This window comes from Macaca thibetana, chromosome 5 (assembly GCF_024542745.1).
Source record: "Macaca thibetana thibetana isolate TM-01 chromosome 5, ASM2454274v1, whole genome shotgun sequence".
In the NCBI taxonomy this organism is placed as follows: Eukaryota; Metazoa; Chordata; class Mammalia; order Primates; family Cercopithecidae; genus Macaca; species Macaca thibetana.
Window position 1 is genome coordinate 178,124,921 of NC_065582.1, and position 15,470 is coordinate 178,140,390.

At 41.6% G+C, this 15,470-nt stretch overlaps 2 protein-coding genes across 3 annotated transcripts in view; one reads left to right on the forward strand and one right to left on the reverse strand.

Moving 5' to 3' along the window:
- CYTL1 (cytokine like 1) overlaps window positions 1-15,470 on the reverse strand; it is a 259,423-nt gene that overhangs the window by 134,199 nt on the left and 109,754 nt on the right. The gene's annotated exons all lie outside the window — the stretch shown is intronic.
- STK32B (serine/threonine kinase 32B) overlaps window positions 1-15,470 on the forward strand; it is a 411,092-nt gene that overhangs the window by 95,969 nt on the left and 299,653 nt on the right. The gene's annotated exons all lie outside the window — the stretch shown is intronic.

The window sequence follows — 15,470 nt, forward strand, 5'->3', positions numbered from 1 at the left end:
ATACTTTTTCTACATAGATTGAAATGATCATATTTTTTCTCCATATTTTGTTACTATGCTAAATTACATTGATTAATTTCCAAATTTTAAACCAACTATATATTACTGAGATAAATCCTACTTGAATATGATACCTTATTCTTTCTATGTATTGTTGAATTTGATTTGCTAATATCTTATTAGAGAATTTTACATCTACATTCATAAGGAATATTAGTCTGCTTTTTTGGTAATATCTTCGTCAAATTTGTCTTCAGGGTTATAGTAGTCTCTAAGATGAGTTCAGTCATTTTCTTTCTCTATTTTCTGAAAGCACTTGTGTAAAGTTGGTGTTACTTCTTTAAATGTTTGGTAGGATTTACAAATGAAATTATCTGGGTATAGAGTTTTCTTTCTAGTAAGGCTTTTGACTACAAAATTACCTTCTTTAGTAGATATAAGGCACTCAGATGTTGTGTTTTTTCATATCCAACTTTTGGTAAGTTATATTTTTCAAGAAATTAGTTTTCTCTATGTTGGCAAATTTGTTGGCACAAAGTAATTCATGATGTTCTCATACGATCTTTTTAATTGTTGTAGTGTCTGTGGTTGTAACTCCTTTCATTTCTGATACTAGCAGTTTGCCTTCTTTCTCTTATTTTCTTGTTCAGTTTATAATCTTAACTCTTCAAGATAGAACCTTAGGTCATTGATTTTAGACATTTTATTCTAATATAAGCATTTTAAGCTATAAATTTTCCTCTAAGGATTGCTTTAGTTACACCCCCAAATTTGATATGTTGTATTTTGATTATTATTTAGTTAATATTTTCTAATTCCCCTTGTGATTGCTTCTTTGACCCATGAATTATTTAGTTATGTGTTGTTTAACTTCCAAATATTTGGTCTTCCTCGAAGCTTTTTATTGTTACTGGTTCTAATATTTTTCACTGTGGTCCAAGAACATACTCTACAATTTCAATTCATTTATATTAATTGAGACTCATTTTATGCCCAGCTTATGATCTACCTTTGTAAACACACTATGCCCACTTGAAAATAATGTGTATTTAAAAGTTGTTGGCTGTAAGATTCAGTAGATATTAGTCCAGTCAAAGTGGTTAATATTATTCAGAGCTTCCATGTCATTGCTGATTTTTAAAATCTAGTTTTATTAGTTTCTGGACGGTTGTGTGAAATATCCAACTAAGGTTGTGGAATTATTTCTTCTTCTTTTAATTCTGTCAATGTTTGCTTCTTATACTTTGAGATATGTTGTTAGAGGCATGCGTATTTATGATTATTTCCTTATGATGAATTGTCCCTATTATTATAAAATATCCTTCTCTTTTTCTTCTAGTACTCTTTATTTTGAAACTTATTTTGAGATCAGAGTACCCATTCTAACCTACTTATGATTACCACTATGATCACTACTTATGCTTATTGAGTTCAGACATTTTTCTTCTTTATTTTCTTAAAGTGCTTGTGTAAAGTTGGTGTTACTTTTTAAAATGTTTGATAGGATTTACAATGAATTTATATAGCCATTCTAACCTACTTATGCTTACTGTTTCCATGACATATATTTTTCTCTGCATTTATTTTCATTCTTTGTTTTTATATTTAACATTAATTTCTTGAGGATAGTGTATAGTTAGGTCTTGCTTTAAAAAAAATCCATTCTGACAATCTCTGCTTTTTAATTGTATTGTTGAGTTCATGCACAGTTCATGTAATAATTGATACGGTTAGACTTAGGCCTATTGTTATTTTATTTGCTTTCTTCTTACCTCTTCTTTTTTTCTTGTCTCTGTTTCTTCTTTCCTGTATTGTGGATTAGTTGAATATTTAAAACTATCTTTTAATTTATCTATTGACTGTAAGTGTACATTCCAGTATTATGTTTTTAAAATGTTTCTCTAAAGGATTATACTGTACATTCTTGATTTATTTCACAGTCTGTTGAGGGTTAATATTTTACACTTTACATAAAATGTGAAAACCTTACAACTGTAGAGGCCCATCTACCACCCTGTCTGCCTTATAGTATAGGTGTCAAATGTATTGCAGCTTCTTAAATTCTAAGTCTCTAACACAATGTTATAGTTTTTGCTTTAAAAATATATATGTATAATTAAATAGAAATAGCTAGAATATATTGTTATTAGGTATAAGATTTTGCTTTTAAAAATTAGGAGGAAAATAGTTTTTGATATTTATCCATATTTTTAAGGAAAATCTAAGTTTCTTTCTGGTATCATTTCCATTCAGCCTGAGGAATTTCCTTTAGTATTTTATGTGGGACATGTCTCCTCTTAATTTATTCTCTTTATTTTATCTGAAATGTATTTATTTCACCTTCTTTCTTTTTTTTTATTATTATTATACTTTAAGTTCTAGGGTACACGTGCACGATGTGCAGGTTTGTTACATAGGTATACATGTGCCATGTTGGTGTGCTGCACTCATTAACTTCTTTCTTGAATAATGTTTCTACTGGATACAGATTTTTAGGTTGACAGGTGTTTTTCCTTCCATTACTTTAAAGATTTTGTCTCATTGTCATCTAACTTTCATAATTTCTAATGAGAAATCATCAAAGTTTGAATTGTTATTGTCCAGTATGTAATGTGTCACTTTTGTCTCCCTCCTTTCAAAAAGTCCCTTAAAATTTGACTTTTAGAAGTTTACCTATGATATGCATAGGTGGAAACTCTTGACTTAAAAAATAGTTTTTCTTGCTTTGTTTAGATTTCCTATCTTTTCCTTTATTTCAGTCATATTGCCCTTTATATCATGTAGCATAGTCATAGCAACTGCTTTATTGTCCTTTTGCTAATTACAACATCTGGGTCATCTTAAGATTTGCCTCCATTGATTATCTGTTCTGTAGAGAATGGGTCACATTTTCCTGGTTCTATATGTCAAGTAGTTTTGTCTTACATCCTGGACATTGTGAGTGTTATTTGGTAGAAACTTTGAATTCCATCGTATTTTTTGAAAACATATTTTTAACAAGCAGTTAACTTGGTTGGACTTATATTGCATATTCTGCCTCTTGGGCAGGCATATAAATCTCAGACCATTTTTTTTTTTACTTAACTGAACTGCTTTCAGCTTGTTCTATGTCTGTAATCTTTAGGAGTCAGCAGTAGATTTGGTCAGAGGTTATTTACCACATTTGAGGCTCCTCTTGGATTTCTCCTCTTGGATCCTCTTGGATTTCTCAGAAAAAGTTGTGGCCCAGTGAAGTTAGGAGGTTTGACCATAATCTCATGAACAGTGACTGAACTTAAACAACAGCAAGAAAAACAAAAATATTTTAGAGTAGTGTCTCATCTTAATGTGTAGAATTCATGGCTTTAGGACAATTGAAGCATTCCTTTTCAACCCATGACCCAGTTAACATCACAAAGAGGCATACCACTTTCCCCCCATGTCATTGAGAGTTTTGTTCCTGAACCTTTTGTACTCCTTCATGACATACGACCAAATCTGTTAGTGTGTGGCCTCAAGATTTTCAAATTGACTGTAGCCTGTCATCATCCCTTGAAAATGGAATGGATCTTTTGAGAAATGTAAGCTTTCTAGAAGGTCTATTTCTAAGTTGCTTTTGGGTGGTAGCAATTTCTTGATGACACGCACATTTATATAGAATGTCCACAAATGTCCAGTATTCAGCATGAGGTTAGCCTACTTTAAGGGAATAAAGCATAGCTTTACTCTGGTCAAAATGCTAAATAATCCCTGCCTTTCATAATAAATGCAGGTGAAGTCTACATGACTATCATTCAAGTTAAGGTGGAGGGGGCTGGCATAAGATGAAGAAAGCCATCCTCCTCATATTGAATAAATATTTTGGCTTTGCCGTCTGCCTTTGGCAGTTTTGATATCTGGCATTTATTAAGAGTTTTCCAAAGACATTTCATTGTTAAACTATGACAGTAGCCTTGGTTATCAGGAAAGAACACATGTGAATTCACAGAAATCTCATTTTACTGTCATGCTGGGAGAAGTTGTGCCTCCCAATATAGCACCAAAGTAAACAACTGCTGGCAATCCATTGATTTTTAGCAATAATTTACTCACATTTTAAATAACCATTTTATGACTAAATTCTGGGACAGTTGAGGCACACCAGATTAATTTGTGTATAACCAGTGGAAATGGTTTAGATTTTGGAGTCAGGCCAATGCTGATATGTGTTAGTGGTGGGTACCTAGGAAAGCAAATTAACTTCTCTGCAGCTTAGTGTTCTCATCTGTAAAATGGAAAGGGAATGGAGAACCGTAGTACACTGGAGTGGCTGTTTTTGACTCTCCAGCATGCTTCTGGATCCCTTTTTCTTATTATAATAACATTCCTTCCCTTTGGAGAACACCTGCTCTCCATGTCACTGTGGTCCCCCATTCATGTTGACTGTGTGATGTGCCTGTGCCAGCCACATGGACCATATTCAGCCAGACATAGTGCCTGGTCCAAGGTGTGGCCGTGTGATCCAAGCCCAACCATTCAGAAACCTTCTGTGGAATCAGAGGTGAAAAACTTGCTCTCAGTTATCATGCGCTGTAAGAAAACAGGTCTGCATTTTTTTGGTCGTTGTCCTTAGCAGTTGGTGAAGATGAAGGTTTACCTGTAGAAGAAAAGAATGAAGCTTAAAGCAAACAGAAACAGATGTACGAGGTGGGTGAAGAGATGGCGTTGTTGGTGAGGGTTGAGATTAAGGTGAGGCAAGTAAGTTAAACATGTACCTTGCTTTCTTAAATTTTGCAAACGCAGGCTTGGCACTTGCTTCCTTAAATTTTGCACCCTGGGCACATCACTGGCCTCACCCTGGTCCTGGCTCTGCTGATGACTGTCCTCACCTGGATTCCTCCAGAAGTTGATTTTGAGAGAAAGAATTTAGTGCAAGCTGTTTGTTCAAAGATGATCCCAGGAAACATTTGTGAGAGAGTAGCGAGACAGAGGAAGGAAGGCAGTCAATAAAGGGTTTTTGATCAAGCCACTCACCCCCGTGGGCTTCTGGAGCTTACTTTCATGGAGGGTGTCAGGAAACAGTGCAGAGTGTGTGGCTGGTGGCCGCAGATGAGAAGCTAATGCATGGATGCGCAATTTTCATTCAGTGACAGTGGAGGGCTGCCCGTGCAGCATTGCCTCTCCTGACCTTTGGCTTGCTCTTTGTGGGCCATTGCAGGTGTCACAGTAAGCCTGAGGTGTGTGGATGTGATGAGAGGGACCTGGGTGGACACAGCAGCGCTGCCACCTTCTCATTTTCCTGTTCCCGTGAGTTACTCACTGTCCTTACCAGCTACAGGAACTAACAACCTTTTCTGCTCAAGTGAGATCATGTTGGGCTTCCAGTGTTTGCCACCTAAAGAGTCCTGACTAATCAGGAACTAATAATGATGGTCCTGGCAACTGGAGACCCATTGTCTCCCTCATCCCACTAATAGCCCAGTATGCTGGATGTTATTATCTCCGTTTTACAGATGATGAATCCGAGGCCTGGAGAGGACCCCTCCGCCATGCACAACCCATTTTATTTTCACATGTCCCTCTCAGATGCAGAAGTGACATTGAAACTGGCTTCTATCACAGGCACATCTGCTGGAAACCAGTGGGGTCAGGAGGAAAACGTCCATCAGTGTCCAATGACAGACATTTGGTTTTGGATGCAACAGGGCGTAGAGGAAAGGGTACAGGCTTCCAGATGGGGGAGGTCTGGCTCTGGGTCAGAGCATGCTTCTTCCAGTCATGGAAACTTGGACCATGTGGCTCCTGCAACCCTCCCTTTTGTCTTCTGAGGAAAAGTAATGATTATAATGGACTTCAGGTTCTTATGTGAGAATAAGGGGGCAAGCAATGTTCAGCCCTCAGCATGGTACCTGGTGTGTGGATGGCCTTTTTCTTTTTTTTGTTTGTTTGTTTTTGTTTTTTTAATTTGGTAAAATTCAGCCTTCATTGATGAAAAAAACAAAAAACAAAAACAAACAAACTGTAAGGAAAGTAGGGCCTAGAAGGAACACTCTCAACCTGATAAAAAGCGTTTACCAAAAACATACAAAAACATTTTATATGATGCTGAAAGATCAAATGCTTTTCCAAAGTAGAAACAAGGCAAAGATATGACTCTTGCCACACCTATACCCATCAACAAATGTCCTAGCTATTACAAAAGAAAATAAATAAAATCATACAGATTTACTATGAATAAACAGAACTGTCTCTATTCTTAGACTCATGTTTTTTCTACATGGAAAATATCAAAGAAACTACAAAATGTGTACTAGAATGAAAATATGAGTATAGCAAGCTTGAAGAATACAAAGTCAATATACAAAACTATGTTTATGCTTTGGAATATTTATTAAGATAGCAATTCTCTACAAACTTATATACTTACAGATTTGATTTTGATTCTGTAATCAAAGTCACAGAAGATTTTTTATAGTTGTCAGTAATAGATTCTAAAATTTCTGTTGAAAGTAAGGGACCTAGAAGAGCTAAAACAATTTTGTAAAACAAGATCAAAGTTATAGAGGTATATTACCCAATATCAAGATTTACTGTGAACCTACAATGATTGAGACAGCATGTTATTGATGAAAGAATAAGCACAAATAATAATGGAATTTGAGAGTCCTACTAATCTATGGCTGGGTGGCCTTTTTCAAATGCCTTCCATCTTCTTTTATTATTTTTTTGTGACTGAGTTTCGCTCTTGTTGCCCAGGCTAGAGTGCAGTGGCACAATCTTGGTTCATTGCCACCTCTACCTCCCCGGTTCAAGCGATTCTGCTGCCTCAGCCTCCCAAGTAGCTGAGATTACAGGCACGTGCCACCAGGCCCAGTTAATTTTGTATTTTTAGTAGAGATGGGGTTTCACCATGTTGGTCAGGCTGATCTCGAACTCCTGACCTCAGGTGATCCACCAGCCTCGGCCTCCCAAAGTGCTGGGATTACAGGCATGAGCCACTGTGCCTGGCTGCCTTCCATGTCTTCTTGAAGCCAGCATGGCTAGGATTTTACTTGGCTTGGGGGTTCTAGAAGGATTTGGGTATCCACATGGAGGAACATTCCAGGGAGAAGACCTGGGACTGAGGCCCTTCCTGTGTCTGGTGCTCCTAGTATTGTCCTCACCATCTCTGCCACACAGCAGCGCCAGGCTGCTGATCTGCCATCCCTATATGACTGAGATTCCCAAGGGGCTGGGACCTGGTCATGCCCATCCACACTTAGCTTGGTGTCCAATGTGCGGTAAAGGCTCAGTAAGTGCTGGTTTAGTGAGTGCTCGGGTGAGAGAGGGAAGAGGATAGCAAGTCTTGGTCTAGATAGCAGCCAGGGATGTGTGCAAATCGTGAATTAGCTTGCCTGGTTGCTGCCTCCCTCCCACTTGGGATATGCGCCAGTCCCTCCATGCCAGCCCACGAGGTCATGCAATCTGGCTTGTGCCTGTTTTTCTGACTCTGCTTTCTATCCCCTCTGTCTTCCTGCTCATTCTGCTCCAGCCCTTCAAGTCTCTTGACCATACTGGAGTTATTTCTAACTCAGAACCTTCACACTTGCTCTTTTCTCTACCTCAGTCACCTTTTCCCCAGGTGTTTGCAAGGCTCACTTATAGCATACAGGGCTCTGCTCAGATGTCCACTCTGCGGCGCCTTCCCAGAATGCCCACCCTCTTCGTCTCCACCTCAGCCTTCCATGTTTCCTTGCCCTTCTCTTCCCCTTTTCTTTATAGTACCTATAACTACCTGTGATTCTATTATGTGTTTATGTCCTCTTGGTTATGGGTCTCATGCATCAGAACATAAGCTCTTTGGAGGCAGCAATGTTTCCTCTTGTTCCCTGTTTTATCCCTAGTTCCTGGTAAGCAGTATATATGCACACACACGCACATATATGTACATATACACACCTGTCAAACAGTTCATAGAGACACACATATGTATATGCATATACATATTGACATATCCGCTGATATGGTTTGGCTCTGTGTCCCCACCCAAATCTCGTCTCGAATTGTAATCCCCACATGTCAAGCGAGGGGCCTGGTGGGAGGTGATTGGGTCATGGGGGCGGTTTCCCCCATGCTGTTCTCATGATAGTGAGTTCTCACGAGAGCTGATGGTTTTAAAGTGTGGCACTACCTTGCTCTTTCTCCTCCTGCCTTGTGAAGAAGGTGCCTGCCTGCCCTTTGCCTTTTGCCATGATTGTAAGTTTCCTGAGACCTCCCTGGCCAAACGGAACTGTGCATCAATTAAACCTCTTTTCTTTATAAACTACCCAGTCTCAGGTAGTATCTTTATAGCAGTGTGAGAACAGACTAATATATCCACCAAACAGTTCACATATATATACAGTGTCTAAGCAATATATACACATGTGCATATACATATACATATATACCTCTCTACATGATATATACAACCACTAAACAGTATATATGTACATATACATATAGATCCACCACAAAACATACAGTACACATATTCATACATACACATACATGTATATGCACACATATATACACTCACATGTATGTATATAACTATACATATATACATACACCATTAAAGTGGTCTATGTGTACACACGTACACATATAGCATATATGCACATATATGTATCTATGATACAGATAACATATATAATGTAAATGAATGAATATTATAGAAATAAATAACTATAAATGAATGAAGAACTTAACAATTAACCAGTCAACAGATACGATTTTCACAAATGGTTTATATTGATTTGCTCAGGGTTAGTACCCAGAGGTGAGTTTCTCCCACTCCTCTGCATGCAAATTCATTTCTCACAGACACTCCTCTTATTTCCACTCGCCCTCCTCCAGCCCCTACTCTCCACGCTCCATCGGCTCCTCTTGACCTGTTTGATGGCTGAGCCAGCAGGAGCGTCCAGGGTGAAGTGCTCCACTTTGAGTTAACTGTGTGGCCAGCAGGCCTTCTTTATTTCCGAGGGACGGAGGAGGATACCTTTGGGAGGACTCTGAGGAGTGTGCTTCAAAAGTGTCTTCTTGGATTGGCACGTGGGCCTTCTGCTTGAAGAGCTGCAGGGTCAAGTGAAGTAAACATGGAGTTAATTAAAATTCATGGGATAGCTGGAGGTAGTCTGCACATAAAATGGCAGAAAGTGGCACAGTGTTATATGATAATAGCTCTTTATGCCCTTCAAAGGAAGATTCTGGATAAACTTGAGCAAGAGTTGCACAAATGATAATTCCAGACTCTATACTGCCTTATTATGCAATGATGATCATTTCCAGACCCAAGCATATTATTACTTGTCTCATTCCACATGAGAATGAGGAAAGCCTCATTCCAGGCTCTCGCAGCTGCATGTGAATTCAGAGTGTGGAAAAAAAAGATTTGATTAATAGCAGACTAACCAACTTAGTGCTCAGACTGCAACAAATCCATTTGGGAATTAAGCAGGGATTCGATTTTAGATATATGTTTGTAAGTTTCAATGTTCAAAAGCATTTGGCTTATCAGGGTTTTTTTCCCTTAGAAATGTATTCTTTTAGAATCTTTTTGATCTTTCAAGGTACTGGGTCTCCAAGATAATGGCAGCATGCTGGAATGCACAGCAGGATACTGAGTTCAACAGTAAATGTTCACGGATCACTGCTCTGCCCTAGCCTTATTTTAGCTACCTGTGAGGATGTGGCAAAAAAAAAAAAAAAAAAAGCTGAACAAGGTTCCTGACACTGAAGAATTGACAGTTTCATAGAAGCAGCAGACCAACATACAAACAATAAATAAGCATGATGATTTACATTGATGATAGCTGCTCTGCAGAAAACGTGTAGTGCAGTGACCTGGGAGGGTGGGACTGCTTCATGGGGGTGAGGGCAACAGAGACAGCCTCTCTCAAAGGAGAAATTTGAGCTAAGATCCAACTGCTGAGAAGGAAATGGGCCACGTGGGGATCTGGGGAAAAGGTCATCACAGACCAAAAGAGCAGCAGATGCAAAGGTCCTGAGGCAGCAACAGAGTTAGCAATGGAGCATGTAGCAGCCTGGGTATCTCCAATGCCCGGCACTGTGTCTGCCACAAGTGAAGACTCAGAATGTTTGGTTGCTCTTTGTAGTGAGCTGAATGAGTTAATTAGCTAAGAGCCTATTAGTTAAACAGTTTTGACTGCAAAGGTTGACAGAACCAAGTTGAAATTCTGGCCCAGCCACGTGACTCTGGTCAAGTTGCCTAACTTCTCTGAGCCTTGAGTTAGCTGCTATTCCTATGTAGGAATCGTCTTTAGAATTCTTAACAATGATGCGTTTACTAGAAGCCTTCATTGTTCGTGCAGACATCTTCATGAAGGATGGAATCCATTTCTTTTTAATGAAATATTTATTCATTTCATATTAATTAGGTTGTGTTTGGCTTGAGGCATACTTTGGAGGAATGTGTCAGCTCCTGGGGATCACTTTATTAGGAGCTAAATTTTACAGGAAATGCAGACACTTGCAAATGCTTGCAGACATCGGCCAGAGCAGATGATCCATTACTGACCAGCTTGGTGGACCTCGTTGCTCATCTGCACTTCTTAGCATCTTCTCATAATGACGTCTCCTTCCGTCCAGCAGCCAAGCGTTCTCAGGCCTTTGTCCATCTACAGAGTGTTTCCCAGCTCCCTTTACCCTGAGGGCACCAAGGGTGCCAGTGGCACAGCGCTGGTCCTGGGGTCCCTGTACCCTGCTTTGCTGTGAAGTTTCCTGACACTGTGATGTCCTCCAGTGTGTGTGAGCAGGGGCATTCACTTATTTTTATTTTTATTTTTTATTTTTATTATACTTTAAGTTCTAGGGTACCTGTGTACAACATGCAGGTTTGTTATGTATGTGTACATGTGCCATGTTGGTTTGCTGCATCCATTAACTCTTCATTTACATTAGGTATTTCTCCTAATGCTATCCCTCCCCGCTCTCTCCCCCACCCCACAACAGGGCCTGGTGTGTGATTGCAAGGACAGAAAACCAAACACGGCATTCACTTATTTTTAAAGCACACTATCACCTCTCTTTGTTCCCCTCCACCTGCCGCCAGAAAGAGCTCCCCACCCCCAAGCCAAATTCTCCACGTAGTTTGTTTATTCCCTTATTCATTCATAATTGTATACTTAGGATCCTCTTTTAAGACAGCTCCCCAGTGCTCTCAGAACAAAAGTCAATGGTGTTAGTCTGCTGGAGCTGCCACAACAAAGGACTACACAGTGGGGGGGCTGAACAACAACATGGAGTTTTCACAGGTCCGGAGGCTGAAGTCCGAGTCAAGGAATTGGCAGGGTTGGCTTCTTCCAAGGCCTCTTTCCTTGCCTTGCAGATGCCCATGTCTTCTCCCTGTATCCTCACATGGTCAGCCCTCTGTGTGTGTGTCTGTCCTGATCCCTCTTCTTACAAGACACAGTCATATTGGATTGGGGCCCACCCAAAGACCTCGTTTTACCTTAATTACCTCTTTAAAGCCTCCATGTCCAAATACAGTCACATCCTGAGGTGCTAGGGGTTAGGACGGCAGCATACGAACTTGGGGGACATACAGTTTAGCCCATGGCACCAACCCTTTAAACATGTCATTCAAGCCATCTGTCACCTCCCCCATCACTCACCTCTGTCATCTCATCTCAGTGATGTCAGTTGTACAATGTTGCAGGTGAATACCAGCAAGCTTTGGCCAACACGGGCTGGAACTCACTGATAAGGGGCAGGAGGATACTGCTTCTCAGCTCTCCATGGGCGGGCCTGCTTTGCTGGAACACGGTTCGGACACTGTAGGGCTGTACTTACCAAAGGGGTGCCCCATGGTGCAGTCTCTCTGTGTACGCTGACTGAGGAAAACGTATTTTGGAACCAAGTAACAAGCTGTTTGAGCTTTGTGTGCTTACTCTTTAAGGGACTATGGAGAAATGCCAAATGCCAGTACTCATGGCTACAGTGGCTCTCTAGGCTGGTAGGAAGTTGAATTCAGGTGCTGAATTCTGATACCGGCTGTCTCATTACCAGATGTTTTACTCGAGGTTCTCTAGTGAAACAGAACCGATGGGGTGTAACTATAAGTTATTGGAGTTTGATTGATTTCATTGATTATATGATTATGAAAGCTGCCAAATCCAAATCTTTAGGATAAACAGTCAGGCTGGAGACTCAGGAAGAAGCTGAGGCTACAGATCAAGTCTGAAGGGCATCTGCTGCAGAATCCCTCTCATAGGAAGTCAGTCTTTTACTTCATTCAGGCCTTCAACAGATTGAGGAAGTCCACCCATCTTACAGAGGGCAATCCTGTCTTCAAAGTCCACCAGTTTAATATCAACCTCACCCCAAAACACCTGCACAGACACATTCAGAATCATGTTTGACAAAAAAAATCTCGGCAGCATGGCGCCGCCCAGTTGACACAGAAAACTATCCGTCACACCAGACAAGCACGAACTCATTCCTGAAGCCCTTCTTGGGCCACTTTGCGCATCTCCACAATGGCCTGTGTTCCTCAGAAGAGAGATGGATGCCGATCACACACACCCGTGATGAGCAGCATACTCAGTGCTTACCATGGAGTCTTTATAACTGCCCATTAAGGCAAATACCACTCATCCCCACTGTACAGATGGGAAGTTGAGAAAATGACCAATGTGTGAACATGTGCCACGGCACGTCTCATCTCTCTGAACTTCCACAGAGGCTGTGCCCTCTCCTGGTAACCCCCTTCCTTCTCCCCCTCCCCATACCTCTGTCCTCATGAGACCAACCCTTGCTGACTATGCTAAGGTTCAAATGCTACCTTTTCCAGATTGCCTTTCCTAAATCCCACATCTGGTTTAGGATCCCCCTTCTGGGGTCCCTTAGCCCCATGTACTCACCTCTCCCATGTGTTTTCTAAATAGTAATGACTCTTTCATTCATTCAGCCACAATTATCAGCTAGGTGCCTGCTGTGTGCCAGACGCTGAGGATGATACAGTGAACATAAGAGAAAAATCCCTGTTGTCATAGGGTTCACAACTCAGTAGGGGAAGTGAACAATGTATGAATGAAGCAGGAAGCATGTCTTGTGATGGGAGCGCAGCAGAGAGGGAGGCTGGGGTGCTGGGGAGGGCTTTGCCCCTTTGCACAGGGAGGTCAGAGGTGGCTTAGCTGGTAACATGACCAGTGAGCAGAGCCTGAAGAAGACAAGGGCCCAAGACCTGTGGATGCCTGAGAAGAGCATGGTGGGTACAGGGAAGGAGCAGAAGTCACTGTGGGAAGTAGGAGGGGAACTAGGACCAGGCCACTTAGGGCCTGGGGATCCACAGTGAAGGACTTTGGCCTTTATTCCTGCATATTGTCTGATTATCCCATTATTCCTCGGGTTCCCAGGGGAGAGTGATATCCTCATGGCTGACATGGTACCAGGCCCATGGCACGTACTTAATATATGTTTATTGAGTGACATGTTCATCCAAATAAGTATTTTTCTTGAGACCAACTTTTGATCCCTCCGATGAGACTACCATTGATCAGAGCCCACATGGGATTTATGTGCTGTGAAAAGTCATAATTTGTGTATTATTTGTGGTGGACTCAGCAGCAAGGAACGAAAAAACCTGCCTCATGGTGGCTTAAACAAAGAGGGGTTTATTTTTCCCACATAACAAGAAATCTGAAGGCAGGAGGCTCCATGATAGCAAATTCAGCGTCTCTGAGACTTTCTTGGCCTCATGGTCACAAGGGGCTGCTGCTGTTCCAGACATTACATCTGTGTTCAAGGTAGGAAGGACAGGAAGAAAGCTGGAGAAGAGAAAAAGGTGAGACCGTCTGTAGTTACTCTCTTTTATGCAGAAAGCAGGACTTCCCCTAGAAACCTCTAGCAAACTAACATGTCCTTGGTTAGAACAGTGGCTGTTGCTGGCTGTAAGTGCGTGTAGAACAGATCACATTGCTTTCTTGAAGTAAATGGTCCTGCTGTAAAGGAGAAAAGGGGAGGTTGCATATTAAGTAGTAAAAAGCTTCATCTGCCAAAGATAGTCGTCTTTTAGTGAATTATTTGAGCAATAGTAGCCAGCTTGATTATCTCTTTAGTAATCATGTTTAATTCTGTTTTTCTTACCCCCCACCCACCCCAAATTGGTCATTTCCCAGAATCTTGTCCCTGCAAGCACAACCAGAGTCTTTTAATATCACACTGTAGTGGTTTATTCATTCAACAGTTTTTGCTGTGCGCTACTCAAGCTGGGGGATGGTAGAGGTGGGCAGCACAGAGAAGAACTAGCCCAGTGTCTGCCTCAGGTCCCGTTGATGGGGTAGAGTCAGACCCACAGCTGGCCAGCAAGCAAGATGAGAAGAGGGCAGCCCAGGCTTACTATGAAAGGATCCTTGAGACTTTGTATCCCATAGTCCTGGGTTTCCGGCACAGCTCTAGCCTCTCTGTTGTGTACTCGTCTGTCGGCCTGGAGCTTGGGTTGCCTGAGCTGCTAACCAGGGATTAGAGTCCTGACCATAAAGGATGCTGTGAAGACACCAAGCAAGGACTTTATTGAAGATTCGAATAAAATCATTCTCAACTCGGACTGTACTTCAGCCTTCGCTGGGGCACATCTAAAAATTGCAAAATCCCAGGGCCTCCCAGAGCTTTGGGTGTGCTGCAGAATCAACATCGTCAGCGCCCCGAATATACTGTAAAGTCAGGACTGTGACCACCGCGTTGCAGGTTCTCAGTACGCTCCAGCCGCCTTCTCCACTGACTCAGGATCCATTCCCAAATTTCTGATGCTCAGTGTGCTTGGCATGCCTTTCCTACAGCAAATCAGCTGAAATCCGTGCTAGCTAGCATTTATCTATCTGTCCCATTAAGTCGTAATTAATAATGATGACATCAGATCCTAATTGAATTAGACTAATGAGGAATGTTAATTGGGTGCTTGCCTTTCAGTAGTAGCTTGGGTGGCTTTGGCCAAATTGCTTGTTCTCACCTCATTAACTGTGATTTCCTGTAGAAGAGGGCTCTGGGCAGCCCTGCCAAGGACCCCAAACTTGGGCGAGGTGCCACTCGAGATGTAGCTCTTCTATTTTGAAGTTGAAGGTTCCCAGGACCTGGATAGAGTCTGCCGTTGGTGACAAGTGTTCAGCTTCCTTCTAGGGCACCTGTTGTGAGCTCTGAGGCCAAAATGCAATATCAGTTTCAGCAGATCCCTCAATCACATGGTTGTCATGGGATTTGGGGCAGGGACGTATGGAAGCCTCTCTTCCTACACTGTAAATATGGAGTCACTGAGGACCGCTGACCTGCTCTGGGCCATGTGGGACATAGTAGACCAGTGTGTATGAAATTCAGCTGCTTTGAGGATTCAGACTTGGAGGTCAGGGCCAGGGAAGCATTGAGGTCAGTCAATGGCAGGCAAGGAGTGAGGCAGGAGAAGGCTTGCAGGGAGGGTATTCCAGGCAGAGTAAGTGAAATATGCTAATGCAGAAAGGTGACACTTTCACACGTGTGAG